This window comes from Octodon degus, unplaced genomic scaffold, assembly GCF_000260255.1.
Source record: "Octodon degus isolate 3935 unplaced genomic scaffold, OctDeg1.0 scaffold00223, whole genome shotgun sequence".
In the NCBI taxonomy this organism is placed as follows: Eukaryota; Metazoa; Chordata; class Mammalia; order Rodentia; family Octodontidae; genus Octodon; species Octodon degus.
The window spans coordinates 2,059,238-2,069,641 of NW_004524799.1; positions in this window are offsets into that span (position 1 = coordinate 2,059,238).

Below are 10,404 nucleotides of genomic sequence, written 5' to 3' on the forward strand. Positions count from 1 at the left end.
TTTCTGGAACCAGGGATTGAACTCAGGTCCTTGCGCTTGCCAGGGAAGCGCTTATTCCACTGAGCCGTTTCCCCGGCCCCTGTTATATATTTTTGATGTTTGAACACATGATTAAGCAATCTGCTGCTGTGTTCATGTATTTTCTTATTGTCTTCTATTTCTCAGAAGATGTGAGAAAGCATCGATCAGTACATGTAAATGTACAGTCAATAAAACAAAGAAAGATTGTGCATGAGCAGTAAGTGAGTAAGTGTGGGGAGCGGCTGAAACTGAAGATTGATCACATGTGGAGCTAGAGCAAGGCCAGCCCCCTGAACATGGAACACCCAAGGTGAGCCAGGTGAATTATTCTCCAGATCTGGGAATGGAGAAAAGAGGGCTGCAAGTACATCTGGTGCTTCCAGAGTTCAGTAGGAATATGATAAAAGGACACGTATTATAGCTTGACCTCAGAGGAAGGATTCCTTGTTTGACAGAACTATATGAAAAACTGTTAGTGAGAAAACTACAAGACAGAAGAGGGGGAGGGCTGCTATGACTTCCAATTAGTTTTTTGTCTACCCACTGGACTGGGGCCCAAGAACCTTCCCCTGGGACTTTTACATGCAGGCCCCACTATTCCAGCCATGGTTGCCCTCTCCTGCTGTTTGCCTGGAGAATGTCTACATTTTGCATTTAACAACTTGGCTCCAGAATTTCCTTCTTTGGAAGGCCAAAGAGAGGAGGGTGGACTGTATCCAGTGAAGTTCTTCCCTTACCCTTGTGGCTGGCAGTACTAGTCACATTAGATGCTCCAGAAGGGTGGGATGGCAGGTAGAGGGTCCATGCGGGGCCAGCAGGTGATAATAGAGGAGTTAAGGTGCCCAGTGGCCATCCTTTCGCAGAAATGTGTCTGCATCAGGGATAGGACTAACTGCCATCCCCAGCAGCCTCAGTAGCCTTCTAGCCTCTGCTGTTTGTAGGAGAGGCTCTCCTGCTTAAGTGCACAAGTGCATCTTGACCTGAATCTCCCCGTGTCACCCTCTGCCAACCCGCAAGACACCCCAGACTTGTCTGCAGCCCAGGTGAGGATGACTGGACTGCGGCACACAAGCCCACCTTCACTGCTGAACACTCCCTGACCACGAAGATTGTTTTCCTTTTTCACTCTGCTCCTGCCCCTGGTGTTGCTGTTGACCTCATAAAAAATATTGTGCCATATGTGGGCCCCTATCCCTGCCTCTGTCACTGTTTTCATGGACACTGGTCCATGTATGGTATTATCTGGCACGTGTTGCAAAGCACCCATCAGATACCAGAAGAGTCTTATGTGGTTCCATGACATTTTTCTTTTCTGCCTAATGAGAAATTTGTATCATAGATTCATGTGTGGAGGTGGGGGTCAGGATACTGGGGTGGGGGAGGTTGACTTACATCTAAGCAGCCAGGAAACCCTTCCTGGGTGTGCCCAGCATCAATCCTAGCCTTTGTGAGCTGGTTTGAAGCTAGATTTTTTTTTCCCCTGTCTACGCTCGTTAACTTTAATTTGTTAATTTTGTATTTCACCCAGATACCCAGTTTCCCTTAGAGACTAGGCATGTCATAAATGATTGAATGAAATAAATAATGAATAAATGCTTCTCTCTTGGATTCCAATTTAAATCCAAGGAGCCCTGGTGAGATCTGAGGACTGGTCCTATCAATTATTTCTTCCAGACTGACCTCTGGCTGCTAATTGACTCATTTAAATTCCTTCTTTTGAGGGCAGGTTATAATGGGAATAAAATAATTAAAGAGCAGCAAACTTGAATTTATGGTTGCACACTTTTGAAGTTATGTCATTATCATTATGATACTGGACACCCTATGAAACTGTGGTCTGGGATATTATAGTGGGTTTTAATTTTTAGTGTGCACGTGATGCTTCATGGCAAAACCTGAATGTTAATGATGATCCTTGATCCTTGCTGGTTTATGTCTTTATCTGTACCCAAAAATACTGGCTTAAGGCAATATTTGCTGTTTTTCACATCCTGTTGCACAGAAAAAGGATGATGATGATGATTATTATTATTTTTTCTTTGGCGGAACTGGGGATTGAACTCAGGCCATTGCGCTTGCCAGGGAAGTGCTTATTCCACTGAGCCATCTCCCCGGGCCCCAAGGATGATTAAATTTGTATTGCACTCTGGGTAAGTGGAAAAGGTCGTCATGTGCCTGAAAGTGAGCAGCCTGGGACTTTGACCACCCAAAATCCTGTCACTGTACTTGGTGGCTGCTGGATTCCAGATCTCTACACACACCATTTGTAGAGGGCCCTGTCATTTGGGAGAGACATTAAAGAAACTTCAACGAATGTGCCATTGCATGTCTTTATAGAAGGAAAGTAAAAGCAGGAGGAAGAGACTCGCATGCATACATAATCAGTTGTGGGGAAAATGGTATCAGGAATATACTTGCAGGAAGTGTTGTTTCATCAGACTTTAGCCAAGCAGGGAATGGAGAAAACAATCTTGCAGAGAGACAAGTGAACCAGAAAAACCTTCGTATTTCTGAGGATCTATGAGAAGAACTAGCTGGCTGAAAGGGAGTGACTTGCTGCCAGAAAAGGGAAGCAGGTATGGGACAGAGCATACAAGGTGTGGGAATGAAGGCATGTCAGATCCAAACTGCAGTGAGTAGCTAGAGAAGGCAAATTGAGCCTGAGCTGGCAGCATCAGATTTATATTTGAAAATATCACTTGGCATGCTTGGATGGTATAATAAAAGCGAAAGTAGGCCTTAGTGGAACAGGGCAGAGCCTGTAATGTTGTAAATCATTTAAAGTTCAATTTCTTGCTCCACATTCAGGTGCCTGGAACAGCAGGAATTTAAGGACAGGCTAGTGCTGGTATTTAGCTTTCATTTTTCACTAATGCCAAGCCCCACAAGGTACGCCAAACGATGTGCCACTGACGATGTTCACATCATAATCCTGATGATTATGTTCATAATCCGATGAGTATGTTCTTATATGGCAAAAGAACATTGCATGTATCATTAAGTGAAAGATCATAGAACAGAAATTATCCCAGTGGGATCAATATAATCACAAGGGGTCTTATCAGAGGCAAATAGGAGGATCCATGTGAGGAGGAGGTGATGCATCTATGGAAAGAAGAGATGTGACTGATGCAGCTACCAGCTAAGGTAGCCATGAGACACTGAGAAAGGCAAGGAATGGATTTTTCTCTCAAGGTTCCAGAAGGAACCAGACTGTAAGACTCATTTTGAACTTTTGATCTTCAGAACTATAAAGTAATAAGCTTGCTTTGCGCCACTAAGTGTAAGATAATGTGTTACAGGAGCAATAGGACAGTGATAAAGCTCATAAAATTCAAATGACTGCCATAGCAAGATAGACTGTTCTTGAGAATAGCTCTTTTGCCTCGCTCTACTCCCTTTGGCTGACCTCACCAGTAGCATATGGTGTATTGGGTAATACTGAGAATTTTACTGGTCCTATCTCCTGGTAAACTTGCCTTTAGAATACACAGCTTGGCTTGCTCTGCACAGCCTAAATGCCAGGCCAATCTAGTACCAGCTCCCCATTTGGCCCACCTAGAGGCTTTATACCTTCCTCTCTTATGTTTGCTGGTTGATGTGATACCACATCACATGGGGGCCAGATAAATCTACACAAAGGCAAGTGGGCCATCTTTGTTCATTTCCTTAATGTAAATGTAGCCATACTAAGTGTATGCCTAGACTGGAATACACAGTTCACCAGTTAGGATGTCGAGCTTGCCAGGGGAAGAAAAGGTAATATTCATTTAGTTCCACAAAGACCTCGTAGACAGAACCCATGGAACTCAGGCATTGCTCAAGATGCCAAGCACTGTCATCTGTATCTTTTTTTTTTTCTAAATTTGCATGGCCCCTAATAATCCAGAGTGCTTTGGGGCCCTTTCAAGTGGTCTAAGAGGAACAAATGTGTCTAAAAATGACAATGTGTAAAAGAAACAAAATTTAGTGTCACAAAACTTGAGGAGTCATGCAGATCTCCTGTATGTCAGGCTCCTGGCCAAATTTAGGAAGTTGGGCTTCCCTCCTTACTTTCTGTCTCTCTGCATGGTCAAGGCAGCTGTCGAACTGCTCTCCAGTCCCCTTCTCCTGATTTTTTCAAATGTCTTCTTCCCTGCCCTTTCTAATGGGAAAGCAATTTCATCTCTCTAAACGGTCAGTTTTCTGCTTTACCCATTACCCAGATGGACACAATGGAGGCCGAGGAACCCAGCAGCTCTGATCACCACCAAAAAAAATCTTCCTTTGAGAAGAGGGCAGAGGAAAAATTATGAATATTAAGTATGACTACTTTGACCCCTGTCACAACTGACAAGAAAGTAAGTGATCACAGGCAGAAATGTTTGGAGGAAGTTCAGGGTGAAGGTGTCTCCCCTTGGTTTTCCCTGGAGACTACTTTGGATCCTGTTCCTACTGGAAGGAAACAGCAGCATTTGGCCAGAAGATGGCACTCTTTTAAAACAAATGTAGGCAGTCCCTTAGCACAGGGGCCTGGAAGATGGTGAATCCTAGTTGATAAAGATCGCCAGGACAGAGTGGACACGAGAGGTGGTAAACGACTGCTGGAGTGAGTTGTGGTCAAAAGGACAAATGGATCTTAACATCCACCCCTGACTGATGATGTTTATTGTGGTCCATTTTATCAGCTAACCATGCCATCTGGTTTTTACTTTCTCTGTCCTATATGGCACCCTTTCTGATTTGCTGCAAATACAGATGCTTAGAGAGACTTGAGGCCACATCCTAGTAACCTCTCCTTAAATCTCAGTTCTTCTGCCCACACAGTATCCTATGCTTTTTTGTAATAGCATTGACCACAGCCCCACTGAATATACTGCTTGCTGTCTACTGCTGACTGTGCTAAATCACAGCACAGCATGCTGCCTACGTAGCACAGAGTAGCTGCTCAATAAGTTTGGGTTGAACAATTGTAAGACATTCAAGGTAGTACTTTCTAATAACATTTATTTATTTATTTATTTATTTATTTATTTATTTATTTATTTATTTTGAGGAACCAGGGATTGAACTCAGGCCCTTGTGTTTGCCAAGCAAGCGCTTATTCTACTGAGCTATCTCCCCGGCCCTCTAAAAACATTTAAAAAGCACTATTTTTTTAGTTGATACTTACTGAGTGCTTGGTAAGCTAAACCCTCACCTGCATTATCGCACTTTTGCCAAGAAATCTATAAGGCAGGTCTTCTGAGTTTTGGAGTGACCACCTAGGGCATGTACATATTAAATAACACAAGGTTCATGTGTTCACTTTGGTGGTATCAACCCATGAAAATCTTTATTAGTGTGCTATTCTGGGGACTTCTAAACACCTTTCTCATTCTTTTCTTTCCTTATCCCCACTCTGTCTTCCCCAAGCATAAACTCATGCCACTCCATTTAACCAAATTTTATCTGTCAATACTAATGTTTCATAGAAAATATTTGATGCTCACTAAATAGGAATACTTTATGTACCCCAAGGTGTGACTGTAAAGGTGTGTAAATAAGTAATAATCTATGGATTATGTGTGCATTAAGGGAGCTGACTAGGAAGTTTCATAGTACACCTTGAAGGAACAATAAATTCCCTAAAGTTGATGTTTTTACACGAGGGCTCCAAAGTTATTCTTAGATATCTGGCTCCAAGTCAAAACAAGTAGTTCATACTAGCTGTCATTTTTGGTCCTGCCTTTGCTTTCCAACTCTGAAGAGAATGGCACTGGTCAAAGAGAAAACCTTGAGTGCTGACAGAGGCAGAACTGTTGCTATTTCCCTCTTACCTTCCTTTGTTTTTATTCTCTTCAATGTCTTGGTAAATTCTTTTGTCTAAGGAGAATGTCTTTATTTTTATGTCCACATAAACAGTATGGTTTTAAGAAGCTAACCCATTCAATGTTGAAGCCATGTTTATTGGAATTATATCATAGCAGTACAGATGAAATGTTGACAAGAGTGGTGATTTCTATCTCATGGCAAGGGTGAGCTTTTTCCAATAATGTCTGGCACCATTCTCCTCAATCATGACATTGACATAGCAGGAAATATGATCTGGAGGAAAAGGTTATTTCTTGAGGGGCCAGTGTACGAGGGGATATATATAGATATATAGCCCTTTCAAGCCAGGTCTCCTTTATCTACTTCAGGTAGTTTTAGGAAATGGTTGCCAGTGATGTTACTCAAAAAAATTAAAAGCACACTATGAAAAAAAAATTAAAAGCATCCAGACAGAATTTGTCATTCAAGTGATTTGTATTTATTAAGGGATTTGATACTTTATTTATCAGGGATTTGAGGTCAGTTTGGACATTTCAGCTAAATGTTCAAATGTACTTTGGTGTTATGGATTGTCTCGACGTCCCCCTAAAGCCTCATGTGGTCATAAGTGGAGTTTTTCTGAGGTGCCTGGATCTAGAGTGTGTGATGGATTCATGGTTCAATGCTAGGATTAAGGGTGTGTGATTACTAAAATTGTTCACTGGTTTGATACTGCCCTAATCTTGGTAGCCAAATAGAGTATAAAAGGGGCAGAAAGATGCTATTAAGATCCCTCTTGTTATATAGGTCTTGTTTCATCTTGGTCTTAACCATCCACCAGAAAAGTATAAAAACAAGGTATAAAAAGTAAAGCTGTATTAATATGCTGAGCTGTATGAGGCTCAAGTCAACAACTTTTGACATTGCCAGTCCTACGGATAACCCACTACTGTTATGGACTACTGGACTATATTGGATTATTTTGCTGAATTCATGCACCTACAATATTTAAATGGCAACGGAATACTCATCTGACAAAAGTAAACAAAAGAGGAGGATATAAATGAAGGACCATTTTGTATTGAAAAAAAAAAATATATATATATATTAGAGTAGATATACAGCTACTATCTCTTAGTTTAATAAGAAAGTTTTGTACTAATGGTGTTTGGACAGGATATCATGTCTGCATCTTGTACTATGAATAACCACTAAGAAGACAACAATATGCAATGTATTAATTATTGAAACTGTCCTACTAATCGGTTTGGAAACTGTCTCAGTGCTATTTGTTTCTCAATAAACAAATCGAGAAATTAATAAAAAATAAATAAAAAAGATTCATCTTGTTGCTTTTGCTACCTTGTGGATGCCATGAGGTGTTTTCCTCTGTGATTCCCCCTCTGCCATGTGCCATCCTGCCCCAGAGCTAACCAACTAAGAACTGAAACCTCTATACACTGCAAGCTAAATAAACCTTTCGCCTTTTAGCTTTGTGTGCTGGGTATTTTGTCTCAGCAATGAGAGAAAAATAACTAAGACAGCAATCATTTAAAGGAATTGGAATATATATACTCTTCAGAGGGGAATATTACTTCCTAAGCCAGCCATATGTCCCACTACTCCACCTCTCATGACTGCTACCATTCATTTTCAGCTATATTCCTTCTAAAAACACTGGATTTTAGACTGCCATTTATAACTACAGTACATATTTTCCCTTTAATCTTTGTTAGTAATCTGTAAGTGACATTCCTTTGAGATATAAATTGAATAATTTCCAAGGTCCCCCAGAATGACATTCTTATCCATATATGGTAAAGAAATACAACTTTGTAAATGTCCCTTTATCTAACAGGAATTCAGAGATAACTCTGTTCTATCTATAAAACAAAAGCTGAAGTCCTCAATGCCTTACATGTGACAAGGCAACTTTCTGGGGGACTAAAGGTACAGATACTGTGGTTTTTAATACTATATTTTCGAGCCGCTGGGACTACAGGCTGATGGAAGTTTTCAGCTGTGGTTCTCACTTGGAACTGTCTCTGGTCTTGCATTAACCAAGGTAGTACCCTTTCTCAGAGGGTGGCCAAAGGGATATAGAATACAGACCTCCTTTCATCAGTAGGGGACAACTCTGAAGAGCCCTTCCCACTCCACATTAGGATCTCCTGAAGCCTCAGTTTCAGCTGCATTACAGATTCTCCTCATGCCCTATTCTGCCTCTTTTACCCCCTTACATATATTTCTAGAGCTCTGTCTCAACTTTCTGCCTTGACTCTGTACCTTAAAATCTGTTTTTAGAGAATCTAATTTAAGAAAAGGAGTGAACAAAGATATGGAAAGGCTAAATATATGACCCTGCCATACCAATGGGGCAAAAATAGAAACAGTACTAACAACAAAATGCATAAATTACATAATGCTGTCATGAGAAAAACTCATAGAAGCCTGGTGAAACCCATCCGTTTGCAGATGGGGAGGCTGTCTGAGGCACTGAACCAAAGTGATGCAATTATGTTATAAGCAATCAGATGAAAAGCCTTGAGTCAGAACCCACACTTGTGGCTTAGTTAGGCTGAATCTAATATTCCAGCACTGTATCCATTCTGAGGCAACCTCAATAACATGAAAGTCAAACTCAATGTTGAGAATTCAGTCTCAATACCAAGTGGGTTTTAAAGCCTATCCTCCAGAGAGTAATGACACAATGTGATTTCCTGCTGTAAGTGGACACCAAACCTTTTCCCCATACATTTGCTATCTGTACTTATTCATCTGAGAAGTGTATATGTATTTAAGATGCCAATTTTTGATTAGCTCTTTAAATTTTTCTTTTTTTTTCTTTTTTTTTTTTTTTTTTGTGGAACCAGAGATTGAACTCAGGCCCTTGCGCTTACCAGGGAAGCACTTAGCTCTTTAAACTTGGAGGGTATGATTTGAGTTCTTTATATATTCTAGGTATTAGTCTTTTGAGTGAGAAACAGCTGGCAAATTTTTTTTCCACTCTCTGAGTTCTCTTTACTCTGTTGGTGATTTCTCTTGCTATGCAAAAACTTTTTAATAAGATGAGATCTCAGTTGTTGACTCATTGTAAAGTTTCCTGTGAGACCAAGGTTTTGTTCATAAAGTCTTTGCCTACTCTTGTCTTTGAGAGTTCTACCTACTCTCTTAAAGCAGATTTAGTGTTTCTGTTTTAATATTTAGATATCTGATTAATTTTGATTTTAGTTTAGTGCATGGTGAGAGATATTGGTCTAGTTTTATTCTTTAGCACGTGGAAAGCCAATTCACTTGAGAGATGTACACTAAAACATCACCAAGGGGCTGGAGAGATGGCTTAGTGGAATAAGCACTTCCCTGGCAAGCACGAGGGCCTGAGTTCAATCCCCAGTTCTGAAAAAAAAAAAAAAACAAACAAACCAAGATTCCATCTCACACCATAAAGAATGGCTATTATCAAGAAATCAACCGATAACAAATGTTGGCAGGGCTGTGGGAAAAAAGGACCTTTCTCCACTGTTGTTGGGATGGCAAGCACTACAGAGATAAGTGTGGAGATTCTTCAAAAACTAAAATTAGAGGTTCCATTTAACCTAGCTATTCCCCTTCTTGGCATCTTCCTGGAAGAATTAAATGCATCATACTCCATGATATATGTACACCCTTATTTATAGCAGCAGTTTGTATAGCTAAATCTTAGAAACCCAAATATCCATTGACTAGTTAATGAATAAAGAAGATGTGAACTTTTTACATTATGAAGTGCTGCTCAGTTATAAAGAAGGACAAACATGGGCCATTTATAGCAAAATGGATGTACCTTCAGACCATCCATTGTTAAAGAGAAATAAATCAGAAACACATGTGAAAATTTCACATTGTCTCTTCCATGTGAGAAACTAAAAGTGTAAATAAGGATTAAAATGTATATCAGGTATTGTGAAACTGGAAGAAAATGTTCAAAGGGGATGGGGAAGCTGGGAGGGGGTGTGGGAAAGGAAGGAAGGAAAAAGAAAAATATACAAGAAGGAAAAAATGGAAAGAGTTTTTGTAAATAAGCAAAGAAAAAGGCGTTGAAGGGAGGGAAGGGGAATGTGGCAATAAAACAAGAATCAAGATATATCATGTACAGTTACAACTTCTCTATGGTGAAAGTAATCATTACATATATCTAAAATGTACCAATAAAAAAATCAAACTAAAAAAGTCTGAAAGAATAAAAAGTTACTGAACATTCTAAATGGACCTATAAAAAAGAGGACATGAGGCTGAATCAAGGATGGCAGTGCACTTTATTAACAAACAAAACAGTACCACAGAGGCAAAATCTTACTTTAATGGCAAATTACATAAGACAGAAAAAAAAATTACTGCCACATTTAGCACTGGGGTAAATTTCAGGTATGGAACGTTAGGCACCAAAGTCACAATCAAATGAAAATCACTTCAAAGTCATTCGAATTTTTTCTTCAGTGGAGTACAAGACCTTACATAACAATTGTGACAAATAGATGAGCTTTAAACTAAGGAGTGGGGACTTAGACTTCAGAAGTGTGAAGGAGATGCCTCAATAGGTTCTGTAAGCCCCTTAAACTGATTTTAGTTTCT